This window comes from Protopterus annectens, chromosome 9.part0, assembly GCF_019279795.1.
Source record: "Protopterus annectens isolate FY-2018-M chromosome 9.part0, PAN1.0, whole genome shotgun sequence".
In the NCBI taxonomy this organism is placed as follows: domain Eukaryota; kingdom Metazoa; phylum Chordata; order Ceratodontiformes; family Protopteridae; genus Protopterus; species Protopterus annectens.
Window position 1 is genome coordinate 657274329 of NC_056743.1, and position 19465 is coordinate 657293793.

Below are 19465 nucleotides of genomic sequence, written 5' to 3' on the forward strand. Positions count from 1 at the left end.
ATAGCCTCACATCAGGCTTTGTGCCCACTGAATGGTGCACAGCAACAGTTATCCCACTCCACAAAGGGGGAGCCACCACTGATCCCGGGAACTATTGTCCTATTAGCCTGATGAGTTTGGTCTGCAAGGCCATGGAACGTATCATCATGGAACTCATAAACAAAGACATTGGTAACCTCCAAACTCTGGACCCCACCCAGTTCGGGTTTGTGAAAGGCAGATCATGCATCCTGAACCTAATCGACTTCTCTGAGGCAGTCGATGAGGCTAAGGTGGTTCACACAGCCTATCTTGACCTCGCCAAGGCTTTTTACACCATCCCCCATTCTGGAATTATAGCTAAACTCACTGAACTAGGAATAAATCCCTATGTCACAAGATGGGTTGCCAACTGACTCACTGACAGAACCCACACTGTAAAAGTTGCAGACTCTAAATCTGACATCAAACCAGTGACAAGTGGAGTACCACAGGGTTCAGTCCTGGGACCTCTCCTGTTTGGTATCTACTTTTCTTAAGTACAAGCTAACACAGAAGGCCTCTGGCTAACGAAGTTCGCAGATGACTGCAAACTAGGAGCCATAGTCGAGTCCCCAAATGATGTGGACATCCTAAAGAAGGGCCTCACTGAGACAGATGCCTGGTGTTAGAGCCATGGCCTCAAGCTCGATGCCAAAAAGTGCATTGTCATCCCCTTTGGTAAAAACTCTGTACCCGTGAGCTACCACATAGGTGGTAGTCTACTTAACACCGAATGTGTGATGAGACCTTGGGACCCAGGTGGACAGTAGTCTCTCCTTTGATAATCACATCGCTACAGTAGTCAGGAAGTCCTTCTACGTGGCACACCTCATCACAAAAGGGTTCTCATCCAGGAAAAAAAGAGATCATTGTTCCCCTTTACTTGACATTCATTAGACCCATTATAGAGTACAACGCCCCTTTTGGAATGTACCTCACAAGACATTTGCAGCAGCTGGAAAGGCCGCAGAAGTATCTCACAAAGAGGATTACTGGCCTCAAACAGATGCCCTACACTGACCATCTAAAAAAATTCCAGCTTTACTCCGTAGCATATCGCCTACTCCAAGGTGATTTCTGCCTAACATATAAAGCTATGTCAAACCTAGAGCTGTTGGACATGCTACACATAAAGAAATCCCAATCCCTCTGAGCTACATGCTCTAGGGACCTAAACCTTGTCACCACAATAAACAGGACATGCTGGAGAGATAGATTCCTGTCCCAGAGACTTCCCATACTCTGGAACAAGCTACCCATCTATGTCAAGCAAAGTTCCTCATTAGCACTTTTCAAGAAGAATCTTTGAGTGGATGGGAGAAAGGAAAATATACCCCAGGAATCACTTCTGTGGCTTTGCTCGACAGTGGCACAGGAAAATAACTTTCTTGGGTGGCAAACGCCAGGAAAACTTGTTGGCTAGGCTTACTTAGGCCCTTAGGCCGATAGCCTAGTACCTACCTATGAACCTATTATTAGACTAAATACAATGCTATGTAGCAGTGAAATGTGCTAACATTATAAGGGTGACAGCTCATTATTTACCCATAAAGCAAATGTCAGAGTGGAAAAGTTCAAATAGTGGATAAAGAAGAGGAGGGGAAGAGAAGAAAGAGTGAGAAAAAGTATTTGTTAGAAGTAATAATTAGGGTAGATATGGGAGGCAGGAGAAAAAATGAGTAAAAGCAACATTACAAGAGAAACGAAACCAAGGAAAAGAATAAATAACATGGACAACAAGAGTTACTGTGTGTGTGTGTGTGTGTGTGTGTGTGTGTGTGTGTGGTGTAAAAGAACTATAAAGCAAATCTGCACTGATAGCTGCTTGCCGCCCTGCTGAGGGGGACACTTGTGCAAGTGCAGTGGACTGGCTCCAGTAGGAAGGGATGGCAGCATAATTCTCAACATTATAGAACAAGAAATCTGGACAAGGCCATAATAATAGGGGACAAAGGCCCAAAAATGGGACAATTTATAAATATTGCACTTACAAACTTAGAAGGTTGATAAACAGGTTTTGCATTACAGTGAATTTTCTTAAGGATCTGAAGTCTGAAAATCAAATGCCTGTCAACTTTCCGACTTCAGTGTTCAATGATTTGCCAATGATTTGACAGAAAACTGCAATTTTATGAAAAACAGACAACAAATCTGAACTTTCTGCAAAAACCTGTACTGTTGAGAGATATGGATGGGAGTCTTGAACAAACACCCATCAATCATTTTCATTTGTTTGCCAAAGCCATTACAGCAGTGTTTTGCAGAGAGGTGGAAAAAGTCTTAAATTTGACTGGTATGTTGTGTGGGTGTGGGTAGCTGTGTTTGTGGAAGGTGGAGGTCTGCCTTTGTAAGTGTTGTGCGAATGTTATGGATTATGAAATGGAGAGATTAAGAGTAAAATTGTGCTCAGTGAAGTCCCTAGCAATTTCATCACTGCTTGATTCAGACATATACATTCCCCAGTGTTTGTCAGTACTATGTTTGAGTGCATTGTTTTGGAGTGTAGTTTCACTGCTACAGCTGCTGCTACTCTTTCAATGCAAGTATCTGAATTGGAAGTTTTCTCCAGGAGTCTGTTGCTGAAAGGATGAGAGACATGCTACAGGTATATAACTAAGACAAACTGGATAAAGCAATAATAAGAACAAGTACTAGGTCACATCAGAGGCTTGGGAGGTCATTGTTAAGAAACTGAGAACTGTTGTAAAATGTATCATTAAATACCATAAGTTCAGGTTATACTATAAGAGAATAACTATGTAAAGATAACCAAGTCAGCAGCCAGAATGCATTACAAGTTGAATATTTTACTGTGCACATTTTAAATGGATAGACTAGCCTAAACTCTGGACTGATGCATTTGCTTTTTTTATTTTATTTCTGGGAAATGCTATTCAGAAGTGAAGAGACATAGAGATATACAAGGAAACAGATTTAGTGTCACACCAGACTGTGATTTTTTTTTTATGTCTATTGTCATGCAAAGCTGACTAAATAGTTAAATCTAGTAAAGCTGGAAATGTGAGACTGTAGCCCACTGAAGGAGGGGAGATGGGAGGAGTAACCTGGCCAGGAACTGAAACTTGCAAAACTGCTCTTTGTGAAAAGTCTTTTTTATCTCAGTAATTTGTTGACACTTTTGCAAGTTTCTTTCAGAGAATGTGTAGTACATCAGTAGGAACAACATTTGTAAAACTCAGCGCATACCAGTCAATGACACATGAGCTGCAGACTCACAAACTTTGCAGTTTTTTTCAGGTGTTCCATTCTAAGTGAATGGAAGTCTAGTCTGACAACAAATGGTAGGGCTATTTGTTCTCAGTCTGTGCATTATGGGACAGATTTAGCTTTCCAAAGGAATCACGATGTCTGCCCCCATGAGGGCAGAAAAGAGTAAAAACAAAATAAAATTAGGAATGAGTACTTATTTTGCTGCAGGCAGCTTTGGAAGGTGTAGTAAATCATGGCAAGATAAAAAATATATGTTTTCTTCATCATTTGCCTGTAATGGTCCTTTAAGCCTCATCCATGTCTCTGCACTAGGGGCAGTGTTGCACTAGACTGCCTTATTTATAACACAGTAACTAAGCAACAGAAAGTTCGAAACAGAGCACACCAACCAATATGAAATCATATGAGTTTAGTCTTGGTAGCAATGACATCCACAGCTAGCCAGGAAACCTTCTTCTGCCACCAGAAGGAACCAGTAAATTAATTACAGCAAAAAAAAAAAATCACTAATTTATTAGTAAAAGCAGTGCATACAGTATTGGTACACTCAGTGAATATATCAACCAATGGTCATTTAGCCTGGTGAATAGCTTAAGTATTTACCTATGACCCTTTTATGAAAACCTAAGTATTGGTCTTCTGCTGACGAATTAGCATTCAAATTAGATATATTCAGTATTTTATGTAGCTTAGCACTCAAAGGAATACTTGATACATCTGTCCTACATCTTCCAGCAGACTCAAGATAATGAATTATCAGCTGTCCTACAGTTAAGAAGTTTATTACACTTGATTATTTACTCACTATTCTGTCTGTTTTACATACAATTTCATATAAGCCTTGTACAACAATATGTATATGCATGTTTGAGTTTCCATAACTCCTACTATTTCTTTTTATGTGTATCAGAACCAACTTTTCATCAAAACAGACACTTGTGATTCCACACTGCATGTGAAATGAAGCCTCGGAGATTCGCTAGAGTAAAGGATTTTGATACAGCAAAATATGATGAAAATGAATATATTCAGATATACTTTAAATTCAAATCACGTTTGTGACTAACAGCCCTGGCAAATCTATAAGATAAAAGGATCTACCTCATACCAAATGAAAGAAGGGTTTCAAGAACATCATTATATACCATTTTGAATTAACTTACTGCCCTTCTGAGTTTAGAATACTAGGATTTGGGTGTAACCCCACCTATAAGTAGCAGAACTGTGCCTTGTCCCTTTTTACCATCAGCTGCTTCAGCTACTCTGTCAATCATATCAAGCATCACCATTTGATTTTCTTTCTGTTCTAGGGTTTTGTATCATCCTTTATAGAAAAGGTCAGGCTGCATCCCCCATCAGCTTTTCCAAGTTTCACCCCTACAATAACTTGCTCATATTTCTGACCAGAACAGTTATTATCAGAAGCTTAGAAGAGAGATAGGAGTTTCTTATAATGTCAGTCATAACACCCACTGTTGCGATAGGAAGTTGATGACAGATAGCTATCAGATTGTGATACTTCTCTTAGGCCATTTCCTTTCCCTTTCAAAGAGGATGTTGCTTCACTTCAGGTATGTATGCTGAGTTTCACACTTAATTTCAGGACTGAAGTATCTCTGACAGCCGGATACATTTCATATTATCTTGGGTAACATTTAACATGCATGGGTAATATCAAGTTTCTGCCAGTTACAACTATTATATAAGGTACATATTTAGTTACGCAGACAAAAACCTTAACATGGGCATAATGGCAATGAAGTGTAACTCAGGCCTTGGGCTGTTTTAAACCCCCCCCCTTCCCCGGCACAATTTTAGGACTTTGCATAAATGCATGTGTTCTTTTCGATTCATGTTTTGTTTAATACAGCAACACTTGTTAGTGTGTGTTTTAAATTTTTAGTTTTGAACATTCTTTCCAGTAAGCAGTGGAACAAAAATTATTAAGTGATAATGACAGAAGTTCCATTTTCAGAACAGTTGGATCATAAAAGGCCACTCAATCTGTTGTCATTACAATCCACCAATTTACATTCTCATAAGCTCTCTCAACTCAGTACTGGCATAACCAGTCAGGAGGAGAAGGAAACCACACTCACTACAATTCCAGTCTCACACAGACCTACCACGGCAGCAAACCAAACACATAATCACACAAAAACATACTCTGAGGCTCTAAATAAAGATCTGCCGAAGCAGCAGAGACCTCCAAAGCAGACACCCAAGCAGCCGCTACCCCAAAACAAAACACGTGCAACACATATCTCACAAAGCCAGTGTGCCAAACAGTCACAGCCCTTAAGACTAAACAACACACCTGATACACTTGTAATAGGTGACTCTATCGTCAGGCACACTGACGTCCCGCTCACCAGGCTGAACAAGGAGAGGGTCACGGTGAGCAGCCTGTTGGGCGCTAGGATCCGTCACTCCAAGGCAAGTACAAATATGACTCAGTCATTGTCCATGCTGGTGTGAATGACCTGAGACGTACCTCCCTGGACTACATGAAAAGAGACATAAAGGAGCTCTCTGAGCATGTAGCCCAGGCCGGTATGACCCTGACCTTGAGTAGCATCTTACCCTCACCAAGAATGATGCCACAATATGAAGACAAGATGATCAATTTCAACAATTGGCTTAAGTACTGGTGTCATTCAAAGGGGATCCAATGCCTGTCAGCTTGGGATGATATGCTCGACAAGCCACGATGCTTCGCTAGGGACGGCTTGCACCTGTCACCCCTGGGCTTTCGGATATTGGCAAAGGCTCTTACTACCCCCATAGTGCCTTTTTTAGGCAAGGCTCAAAAGACAAACCCACCTCCATAGGTATCACAAGGGATAAGAAACTAAGAGTAATGCTACTCAACACCAGAAGTCTAAACCTCAGGATGCACGCACTCAAAACTCTCCTTAGCATGGAGAACATCGATATCTGTGCAGTAACAGAAACCTGGTTCAGGGCTCCCGAGAGCACCCCAGCACTACCAGGTTATACCTCATACCATGCTTTTCGGCCCCAACACTTGGACCAAACCACAAAAGGAGGGGGAGTATCGATATTCATCAAAGATACCCACACCTCCAGGTTGGTGGCAAAGCACGAAGCATCAGAGACTATCCATGTGCAACTAACAGTGGGTAAAACTGCCTTCCAGTTTATAGCCTGCTACAGACCACCCTCCAAACCCAGGAACCCCACTCAGCCTTCCTGAGAACACTGAAAAATATGAAGGTCTCTCCAAACACCATTATATTGGGCGACTTCAACTACCCAAACATAGACTGGGAGCATTACTCTAGCTCCAACACCCTAGCCCAAAGGTTCCTAGAATTTATAAACTCAAATGCTATGGAACAACTTGTTACCACTCCCACAAGAGGGGAAAACATACTGGACCTGATCTTCACCAACATGGGGACTCTATGCTCCAGACCAGAAGTGTATCCCTCACTGGTAAGATCAGACCATAAACTAATCTCACTGGATATTCACATCCCGACCCCACCCCCTGTCCAGAAAACCACAGTGAAAAACTTCTGTAAAGCAAATTTTACACTCCTCAAAACTGAGGTGGAATCCTTCAAAGCCCCCGGGCCTGTGGAAAATACGGCCCAGACCGCAGAATCCTTTATAAACGCATTCTATGAACACCTTCAGGAATGCATGGATCATGCGATCCCAAATAAAACCAAGACCCAATCCTCCAAAGGCAGACGTCCTGTCTGGTGGACCCCAGCCATAAACAAACTATACAATAGAAGGAGGAAGCTACTAAATGATAAAGCAAAATCCCAAAAAGGGAAGGCATCACTGATCAGTATTAGCAAAAACTATGGGCACACATAAAATTGTCTAAGGCCAGCTTCGAGAGAAAAATTGCACAGGACACTAAGGATAATCACAAGGCTTTCTTTAGTTATGTTAGGAACCTGGGTGGTAATTCCCAGATATGCTCAGAATTAGTCCAAAGTGACAAAAATTCACCGAACCCACAGACATTGCCAACATCCTAGCTGACAGGTTCAGCGCAAACTCCCCCCCCCAACCAAAAGGGCAAATATCTATCCCAGCAGAGTGCTGCCCCCCTGACATCTCAGATGCTCAGGTAAGAGCCGCCCTCTCCAAAGCAAATAACACAGCATCAATGGGACCAGATGGTGTCCCAGGCTGCGTCCTACATGAACTTCAAGAAGAGCTAAACCCAAACATAAAACTACTGTTCAATCTCAGCCTTACTACAGGATTTGTGCCCAAAGAGTGGCGTACAGCAACAGTGGTCCCTCTCCATAAAGGTGGTGCCTCAACGGATCCTGGAAACTATCGCCCCATAAGCCTGACTAGCTTGGTCTGCAAAGCTACGGAAAGGATCATCATGGACTTCATAAATAAAGATATTGGGGACCTACAAACACTGGATCCTACCCAGTTCGGCTTTGTTAAGGGCAGATCCTGCCTCTTAAACCTGGTTGATTTCTTTGAAACAGTCACCAAGGCCATTGACAAGGGGAAGGTGGTCCACACAGCCTACCTGGACCTCGCAAAAGCCTTCGATACAATACCCCACTCGGGCATTATAGATAAGCTCACCAGCTTAAATATAAACCCCTATGTCACTAGATGGATTGCAAACTGGCTCAAGGACAGAACCCACATGATTAGAATTGCTGGAGTCATGTCAGACTCAAAACCAGTTACAAGTGGTGTCCCACAAGGCTCAGTCCTGGGACCTCTCTTGTTCAGTATATATTTCTCGGAGGTACAGGCCAACACGGAAGGACTGTGGCTGACCAAGTTCGCAGATGACTGCAAACTGGGTGCCATAATCGACTCTCCAGCTGACACAAGTATCCTCCAAAAGGGCCTCATAGAAACAGACAACTGGTGCCAGAGCCATGGCCTCAAGCTAAATGCCAAAAAGTGTATAGTCATCCCCTTTGGCAAAAACAAAGTGCCCACAAATTACCACATAGGTGGAAATCCATTAAGTACAGAAGAAGTAATTAGGGACCTGGGGACCCAAGTTGATAGCAATCTCTCATTTGACAACCACGTGGCCAAAGTGGTTAGAAAAACATTTTATATAGCCCACCTAATCATGAAGGGATTCACATTTAGATCAGGGAGGTCATCGTGCCTCTTTACTCATCCCTCATCAGGCCCATAATTGAGTACAATGCCCCTTTTGGGATGTACCTTACCAGACACCTGCAGCAACTGGAAAGACCCCAAAAGCACCTCACCAAGAGGATCAAAGGGCTCAAACAGATGCCATATGCTGCCCGGTTAAAGAAACTCCAGCTCTACTCAGTGGCATACCGCTTGTTCAGAGGCGATCTGTGCCTGACGTATAAAGCCATGTCCAACCCGGAATTAATGGACATGCTGCACCTCAGAAAATCCAAATCCCATCGAGCTACGTGCTCGAGACTTGAACCTCAGCACTGAAATAAATAGGACATGCTGGAGGGACAGATTCATAACCCAGAGGCTCCCTTCACTCTGGAATAAAATCCCAGTACAGGTTAGGCAGAGTCCCTCACTGACTCTCTTCAAGAGGAATCTTGATGAGTGGATGGGAGATCGTAGGTTTACCCCGGGTATCACTTCTGTGTCACTGTTAGACAGAGGCACAGTATACTAACCTCGAAAATGGGCATAGCAAAATAAATTTAAAATGGGTGGCGAAAGCCAAACACATTCTGGCTAGGCTTATAAATGCCCTAGGGCAGATAGCCTAGTATGAACCTATGAACCTGCATATGCAGTGTTTGCTGCCTTTCAAGAATAACTGTGTTATGCTGCATTAAAGAATTAGTGTGTTAATGATATTGCCATAATATATCCTGAACTAGATCAGCTATGCAATATAACTGGCTGGAAAATAAAAACAACCACAGTCCACACTTTCATAGTTAGTTATTAATTATGGCATACACACTACAAGAGACCATTAAGGAGCTTAGGCCAAATTTCCAATTGCCTCAAAGCATTGTTTGGTTAAATGACTTGCTCAAGGTAAATGAAGGTGGAAAGATTCAAACCCTGCACCCTTGCAGAGGGAGAAGCTCATTAACAAGTCAGAGCTTCAGTCCACAGTGCTAACTGACAGACAGAGTAAGAGCATTTAACTAAATGTGGAAATCCTTTACAATATAAGTTTGGAGAGAAGACTGTATCATAGTATTATGTAACAATGACTATGTATTGGATGCTGAAGATCGGACTGTATGATCTGACAAATGTCAACCCCTTCACACTTACTGGAGTATGTAAAGAAGATATTTCAAAAATATAGTACTAAAATGCCACATGTTTAGACTCATTATACAATTCAGGCCTATTAATAAATTAATTAATTTTTTAGTATAATGAATAGAGCAAAACAATTAAAGGCAATATAGATGCTGCAGTAACATTTGTCTAACAACCCAAAAGTCATACAAAAATCAGAAATATAGCTGCATGTAATATAGTGTTTTTTTTTGGGGGGGGGGCTTACATACTTGCAGGACACCTATAGCTTATTTTTGACCTCCCTTCGTTTTCTCTCTGTCATCAAGAATAGCTATCCCCCCTGACATCATTTAGTACAGGTCTGATCTAACTGAATGCAGGTCTATGCTGTAACAGTACAACATTATCAGTCAGAGTCAACAAAGCTTGAGTGAGGTCAAACGGAGCCCTATGCAGTATAATGAACCAGGCTCCTGCCATCCATACTGGCATCCCTTACTTGGCTGTCTCTCCCCAATGAGCATAAAACAATGTTCAAACCTGTCATGGTACATATTTTTTTAACTTTTATAATCATCACGAAAATTTGGATTTCATTTAAAACTTTTATTTCAAATATTACAGCAAAAACAATGACAGACATTTTCTAAACAAAACAAAATATTCTCACATTGAAAACAGACTTGACATGTGAAACAGTAAACTTCTCTTCCCCTGAAACATTTAGTGAAAATGCATCTAGAAGTCCATTAAAGTACAAGAAACATTATGGGATCCTAATCAAATAGCGTATTGTGAAACACTAATTAGTGGCTTTATGAAGGGTGCAGCAATTCAGAAGACTAATGTGTAATACATTTGCTAACAGCCTGGAACAGGCCATTGGACACAAGTGACCCTTTTCAGGAGTAACCCATGAGTACTGTCTGGTGAACTAACTTGGTCAGAGTCACAAAGGAGACAAGCAAAGGCTGTAGGAATGAAACCCTCTACTACAGGAAGCATCTTTGCAACAGCACATAACCTTACTTATCTGCATTAAAAGTGCTCGACAAACTGCTACGGCTCAAGCACATTGCATTTTGCATCCATGTGCCTGCAAAAACAAGCTAAAATAAAAATGTTTTTGTAGATAAGATATTAACTTTAAACCTCATTGAAATTTACAGCTAAATAATGAAAACACTGTCACTATAGAAAAGATCATGGCTGACACAACAATGCTCCTTTTTACTGCAACTTCCTTCTTTTACACTGTAGCCACTTTGGTTCATAGGTAGCTACTAGGCTTGCAGTCCAGGGGATCACTGAGGAGCCTAGCCCAAATTTCCATTTGGCCCAAATGACTGGTTAAGTCACACATGCACATGACTGTCGAGAGAATTAAACTCTGTTCTACAGGAACTACAGCTCACAGCCTTAACCCTCTATACCAACTGGCAGAGTAAATGAAAAGGGGAAGGCAAGGAATTGAGCCCACAACCCCTGACTCAGGAAAAACTGCATTACCCCACTGTGGTAATTAGAAGTTACAGTGCAATGCAGGAACCACGTATTTATACAGAGGGACACAAACACATGTAATCATCGTTTATAGCTCACACAGCAGGCAAATTAATGGGAAAGGGTTCAAACCCTGTACTTTTGACTAAAAGAAGCATTTGTTTATTTACAATTCACAGCCTGAACTGCCAGACAACTGTAACTCTCTTAAAATGTTAACAGAACAATAGGTTTTGAAATAACATGCATTTTCTGAACAATAAAACTATGAAACTCAAATGACTGACATTACTGACTTTAATCCTCAGTGATTAACAAAAAATAAAGTGATAAATGACTCTGTAGATGCTGGTGCTCAGGATTAAGTCTCCAGGCTCTTAATCAGCTGCTTTTTGTAGCCTTAGGTACAAGGTTTGGCTCTGTGCAAGTTATTTAATCCTGGGTTCATCCCATTAGGTAAGAGGAATATTTTCTCAAATAATAATAAAACTTATGAAATTAAACTGCAGTGACTTTTGCATGTGGAGTTCATGATGGGCTAGTATAGGGGCTCATATACACACACACACACACACACACACACACACACACACACACACACACACACACACACACACACACATACTTACACACACGCACACGCACACACACACGCACGCACACACACGCACACACACACTTATCTGCAAAATGCAGCTTCTCTTCCCTTTCATAGCTTCATTCAACCAAAGTTAAAGTCTCCAAAGCTATAAGAATGTCCCTGGCAGCAGTAGGGCAGCATATTTATTTATTTACATTTGTTTACCAGGAAATTCCAACTGGACACAGGTCCTTTTTCAGTGGATGCCTGGGGAGAAAAGCTCCACAGACCAATAAATGAGCAGCAGAGTACAAGAAGAACAATTGGATATGCATACAATAGCAAATAATACATACTGCAGCAAACATTAGACATACATAGTATATGAAACATAGTAATGAACAGATATACCAATATCTAGCCAGAGGCTAGAAATAAAGGTAGGGTGCATAGACAGATAGTACTAAGCTCAAACAGATACTGTTCTAAACTCATAAACCTAAATCTTATATACAAATATTGCACTAAACTCAAACTGATATAACGCAGAAGCTCCACACAAAGGTGGAACAACCTAGAAGGGCTAATGGGATGGAAGGAGAAGACAGAGGAGTAAGAGACATGACTGAGTGAGTAGTATATGTGGTAGTGTAAGAGACAGGACTGAGTGAGTAGTATATGTGGTAGTGTAAGAGACAGGACTGAGTGAGTAGTATATGTGGTAGTGTAAGAGACAGGACTGAGTGAGTAGTATACGTGGTAGTGAGAGGACGCCAGGTGTAAGTCAGTTGGAGTTGAGATAAAGTGAGGTAGTTAAAGCAGGCCTGAGGGATTGAGTGAGGAGGGAAGGGGAGGGTAAAGGGTGAACCAGAGCCTGCAGAGGAAAGAATGCATATGTCTCTGATGTTTCATTTCCAGCATTCCTATTAGTGACTCCTGTGCACTGATTGGCTGTAGGGGACGGGGACGGAACTTCCTATACATCTGTACATGACTGGAATGCTGTGCTATAGGTATGAATACATTAAAGTTAACATTAAATTGTTTTGTTGGCTAGCTATATTTTCCCCTGAAGCAGTAGACCCTTGGAGGACACTTATTTTACCTGTATTATAATTTGCCACTGCCTAGGCAAATAAGTCAATGCACCCGTTCAATTATTATAGTGTGTCACTCAGCGGTGCTCTAACTTGACTTCCTATTACCTCGCCATACTAAAAAGGAACATGCTTATGCCTTACAACATCCTGAAACAATACACCTTACATGGTATGCCAGAAGTGTATCATGGTATTAGATTCTAGGTCACATTTCTGCCTAACTGATTTAACAATAAGAAACAATCAAGATATACACTGGCTATGAGTACGTTCTAGTAATATGTTTGTGTTTTAAACAAAAGCATGTCGATTATGAATTATTTAGCTGTCTAAAAGTTTACAACAGCAGTACAACCAGGTTATAGCTGGTAGTTTCAGTGATTGTGAATGTAATAGTTATTTACCATGACTTGCACTCCAACTGAATAAGTGCATGTTAAACATAAAATCAGTATCAGCTCATATGTCTGACAGTTTCAGGTTGTAGTTTAAATGTCTGTGTTATACATTGTAACTCATCCAGGAAAGCATGAATGGGTAACTATTCCCATTTATTCATTTTCTAAACTGTTTTTTTCTGCCACCATAACACTCATCAGAACAATGAGCACTGCAGTCCAGATTTCCATATCACCAATTGCAGTTTCCATCCCATGCTGTGAAATCCCCAAGCAATCCCAGGCAAGATGAGAAATGTAATCTCTCCAATGTGCCTTGGTTCCGCCTTGTAGTCTCCTCCCAGTGAGCTGTGCATTTTACTCCTCCTGTGAGTGGTACCCAGATTAACTAGATGGGATCCTCACAAACTACTGAAACCACATCAGTCGACTCCTTTCACCACGGTTAAGTAATGGATGTGCTCTGAGAGCCACCTGGAGCATCAAGCTCTTTTTTCTATTACACAGAGTGAGCCCAACTACCTTGCAAGAAAGTATATTTCTGCTGCTCGTATCCATGACTTCATCCTCCTGGACACAAACCAAATGTCATCGGCACAGGTAAGGGTATGAACATAGACTGAAACTGAATTACTTCATTCTCACTGCATTGTAACACTTTAGTAGCACACCTGCTGGACTGCTGGTACTTCACTGATCTGATGATTGGTCTCTTCATCCACTCTACCTTCACTCATAAACAAGACCAGAAGGTACGCAGACTCCACCACATGAGAAAGCTGCCCTCACTACCACCTGCTGAAAGCAATCCAGTATTATAAGAGGGCTACATTATTTACAAACAACAAAGCTGTAACCTTCACGTACCCAGAATAGATGTCCTCCAGAACTTGGATGCAGCATAAAATAATGTCTATGAAAATCACAAACCGGATGGGAGACAAGACAAACTTTGGTGGAGTCTTCCATCCACATTAAATGTCCTTGATTTAATTATGAAAATGTGCATATAACTCTTGTTCTACAAATACAGGGACAAAATAGCATACAACAATGATCTTAACATCCCACAGAAACTTTCATGATACACAGTTGTATGGCTTTGCCAAATCCACAAAACACATATAGGAAGTACTGGAAAATTCCCATGATTTCTCCACTATCTGTGCAGCGGCAAAGAGTTGAGCAAGTTTTCCATGATCAGAATGGAATCGCCATTGTTCAATCTGAATCAAAGATTCAACTACTCAGCACAGTCTCATTTCCAGGACCCTGGGATATGTTTTCCCATGGATGCTAATGAATGAGATCCATATATAACTTAACATACCCTCCTGCTCCCCCTTTTGAAACTGTGAAAATGGAGAACATGACTCCAGTGTGTTATTACAGAGGTACTAGCAAACTTGTGTACAGCACTGAAATGGCATGTTGACTATGACATCCCCACAATGCCAATCACCTTCACTGTTTCCAAGCAAAGCTTGTCCTCTCCCACATTGTTGTCACAGTGGAAGTGTTTAATCACTGCGGTGACCTCCTATACCGAAATTAATCCATTTCCACCGTCTGTCTCTGGCATCATCAGATTCAGGAATACCATAAAGCCTCATATCTACATGATGACAATGTCCCTATGAGATCAATGTTTTTTTTCCCTTACTGAGTACGGCCTAGGCTATCCCACCATCTCCTCCTGAATTATTGAATGATTTGCCATCCGAATGCAATTTTCAGTGGCCTCACCAGACCTGGGCTTTCACTTTAATGACCACCACATCTGTTGGCTTTCTGATTTATTTTTACCTTTCAGTCAAATCCAAGACTCCCATCTAAGAATGACATTGAACATTTCTTTTTTTATCCTCTTGGTTTCTGTCAGAGCTTCTAATAGTAGTTCATTAGTAATTCAAAGCCTAATTTAAATATAATAGAGAGATTTTAATGAGCTAGTCACAACAAAAGCAGTCTTTGTGTGTGTGTGTGTGTGTGTGTGTGTGTGTGTGTGTGTGTGTGTGTGTGTGTGTGTGCGTGTGTGTGTGTGTGTGTGTGTGTGTGTACGTGCATGTCTGTGACTGTGTTTGTGTACCTACATGAGCATGTTTAAGTATACGGGGGGGCTGTCCATGTACCCTGAGACTGCTGCAGAGGAGAAAGGTTTCTTTATCCTGAGGTTCATTGACTTCAGAGTTGAATATATGAGGTGTAGGAGGCACAACTTCCTGAATGGTGGTGTGTAACAATTTAATAAAAAGTGCCATTTTATCTGATTAATTTAATTTGTCAAAATAGTCTTTAGAATGATGTACTTTGAGTTGTCATACCACATCATTGTATATTTTACTTCTTTTTGTGTATATCTACTTATAAATTTATTTTAATTGCAAATTAATCTATCTGAGTGTATTTGCATTCCAATATTCGTTTGCGCAAGCCATCTTTTGCTTGCGCTTCTTTTCATTTTTGCGCTACTTTGCAATGAACAATCATATTTCAGTCAATGTGGCCTCCAGCAGTGTAAGACACACAAACTAATGAACACTTAGTAGATGAAAGCTCTCATGTTGCCCTTGAAGACAATTACTTGTGCTGGTAGTTCATTAAACGTTTAAGAATAACACATTGAAATGCCTTTTTTTGATATTTTATTGACATTTCCATATAGAAATAGTATCTTAGTTCATTATTCCCATAGACATGCTAAACATTAACTCATTGCTAATAACATAACATTTTGATCAACATTACAACTGTAATAAAAATAACAGTTGTGTGAATGCTTTCATCTAATTAATTCCAGTTCTTGAGTTTGTTCTTCCATACTTAGTAATGACATACTTCTAACTAACCTTCCCTGCTTCTTTTTACCCTGTCAACATCAACTCTTTTTCAAGACAGCAGGAAAGAATTAAGAATCGTGCATGGTGGCAAACACAAAAAGAGCCTGTAACAGAATTTTAAATCAAGTTTTGTCTCTGCATACCTCATATTTCCTAACATAATCAGCTCTGAGGTTGCTACAGCTCTGAGAATGGGAAATTTCACCAGCACTAACCCTCATCAAGCTGAGTGTATTTTCACTCTTAATGTTACTTGCAGAACAGCCATATCCCATCCAAAACATGATATGGTATCTTTCTAGACTTAGTCCAACATTTTATACTTTTTTGCCATCCCCACCTTTTTCTTACACTGTACTTGAGCTAGGATGACCAAGGTGGCATTGTGTTACCCTTACTACAATGCACCCCATTCCTCTCAAAATCCACAGCAATAAAATACTATCCTCCAATCTGCTGCTCCTCTCCTGTCTACATTTGTTTGCATCTTTCCATGTCTCTCATGTTGATAATAGAATAACCAAAAGAAACAGTTCCCCAAATGGACTAAGAACACGTTTATTAAGGGTTTACATGATAGTCAACCACTTTTGTCCAACATTATACAAGGATTTCATCAGAACATTGTACTCCCCAATTAATTCATATAAATAACATTTACTAAGTGATGACATCATTCCTAAAACCAAAGTGCATATAAAATCACAATGCATATAAAATACATAAATAGTACAAAATAAATGGCAATAATATTAAACAAAATGACGTATTTATAAAGTTTTAAAATTTTAATCGTTTTAACCTCAGCATACTATCAATGGAAACAGTTTTATATAATAATGTCTATTGTGAAGGGTCGTTATATCACCAAAAATCTGGGGTGGTTATGGGTGCTACCTGTGCCTCATTTATGTCAATATATCATGGCCTATGGGGAGGAGACATTTATTCTTCAAGCAGAATTTAAATAACTGGAATTTTTCTAGTAGATTCTTGGATGATATATGCATTTTTTGGATGGGGAGTGTAGCAAGATTAGAACAATTTGTGAACTATATTAATAAAACTACATGTTTTTTAAAGTTCACTTTTTCTCAATCTGATACAGCAGTTGCGTTTTTGGATCTTTGTTTATTGAAGGATGTGAATAAGAGATGTTTTATTTCTAGTATTTATAGGAAAGTCACATATTCTAATACTATGTTACATTTTAAAAGTTGCCATCCTTATCATCAGAAAAGAGCTATAGTTAAGATATAATTGGTAAGAACAGTAAGAGTTGTATGTGACTTTAGTAGGTTTCTGGATGAAATTAATAAGTTAAAGAATATGTTTTTATCTAGTGGTTACCTGCACATTTTAATCGAGCAGGTAGTTAGTGAAGTCACTATAAAAAGGGATGAAGGGATTCATGTACCATTGTTTGGTTAAAACAATGTAAACATTAGTATCATGAAAAAAGATAATGTTTGTATGGCCCTTGTTACAACTTACAATATTCATGCGAATCAGGTGAGGAGGATTGTAACTGATAATTGGAATATTATTTGGGTTGATAATGAAATGGGTAGAAATTTTGGACCCCAACCTAAGATTATTTTCAGGAGGGATAAAAATTGTAAGAATATGTTGGAAAGCTGTGTAAATAATGTGGGTTAAACCAGGGGAAACAAAAAGGGGTACTTTCAAGTATGGCATGCTCAATGTAAACATATTTTGGAGGGTGATACTATACAATAAATGGAAAAAGAGTGGATTAATCAGAAGACTTGCTACAACTGCACTACAGAAAGACTAGTTTATACAGCAGTATGCCAAATGTGGCCTGGATACTATATAGGTAAAACAGAAAATTTTAAAGGAACATATTTATGAACATTTATATGACAATACTCATAATAATAATAATAATAATAATAATAATAATAATAATAATAATAATAATGATGATGATGATAAAAGAAGTGCATTAGGTTAACATGTGCAGGAATGTTCTGGTCATTATTTTAAATTTTGGGTATGGGATGGTATTTATGTTGATGTTAGAGGTGGTCCATGGAAACTTTAGAATTAAAATGGTGACTGGCAGTGTGTGTGGATAAACATCTAAGGTTAAATGAAACTGTTTCCATTGATAGTGTGCTGAGGTTAAAATGATTAAACTTTTAAAATTTTACATGTATATGTCATTTTAACATTATTGTAATTTATTTTGTACTATTTATATATTTTATATGCGCTGTGATTTTATTTGTCCTGTGGTTGTATGATATGGTAGTTAGGAATGATGTTATCACTTAGTAAATGTTATTTAAATGAATTAATTGGGGAGTGCGATGTTCTGATGAAATCCTTGTATAATGCTGGACGAAAGCACCTTAACTATCATGTAAATACTTAATAAATGTGTTCTTAGTTCACTTGGGAAACTGGTTTTATTTAGTTATTCAGGGATACAGTTCCTTGCTTATTTTTCTTTGGTTCGTGTTGATCATATGCAGGGATCATTTCTTCCCTCCTTTTATTATGCAATTTGCATAGATGATCAGATCTGCCAGACATTATCACGCATTCTTTACTCAAGCCTTTTGCATTGTACAAATGCTCACCCTTGAATGCTTTTCATCTGCTTCACTGCATTTGAATATTTACATTTTGCACACTGTAAGCAAATTTTGAACTATTTACTGTAATCTGTTTAGTACATGTGCTGTTGGAACTTTCCCCCCCAAGGCATCCTCTGAAAATTGAGTATTATATCAGAAGTGCCATCATATGAAAGAAACATAAAGAAATACATACATAATTGCAGGTGCTCTGAACCTTTTCTTGCACTCTGTTTTCTGCATTGTTTTTACTTGGCATGGTCTCCAGAACTCAGTGCACTAATCAGATTAATATAGCTCTAGAATGTTCTACAATGTAATGAAGATATTGTTGTGTCTACAGTCTGGACTCCTGGGAAAGCATCCATCATATGATGTACTTTACCTCTTCATCATTGCACTGCATGATCTACATTGGAACTCATTTCATACCCCGTCAAATGTTTTGATTTTTTTCTCCTTCCTAGGGACACCGTACCTAAATCATATGCTCCCCCCAAAGTGCATAACCCTTTTTTAGTTTAAACTGAATGTGTTACGTAACTCTTCAGCTAACACGTTATACTAGGACTAGGTATAATAGTTACTTGATCTCCTTAACTACTGCTCTAGTTTTGGCATCATCAGATAAAAAGCTGATCTTTTTCTCAAGCCCCTGTGTAATGTATGTCACAGTGCCACATTTGCCACAGAGCTGCTGAAGAGGACCAGCCATAGTGCGAAATTCTGCAGCATTCTGAGAGTTCATGGAGTTTACATTCAACATCTATCCCCAACCACTGGACAGTCAGTTATATCCAACCTGCTGGTGCAGTGTTAAGAAGAGAGACTATAATGCTGATCATTGGGGTGCAGTTAGAACACTCAGCAATGAAGGAGAGGACTGTGAACGTGGACTGAACAGTGATTTGATTACCTTTTTTCAGGTAAGGCTCTCTGTATACCA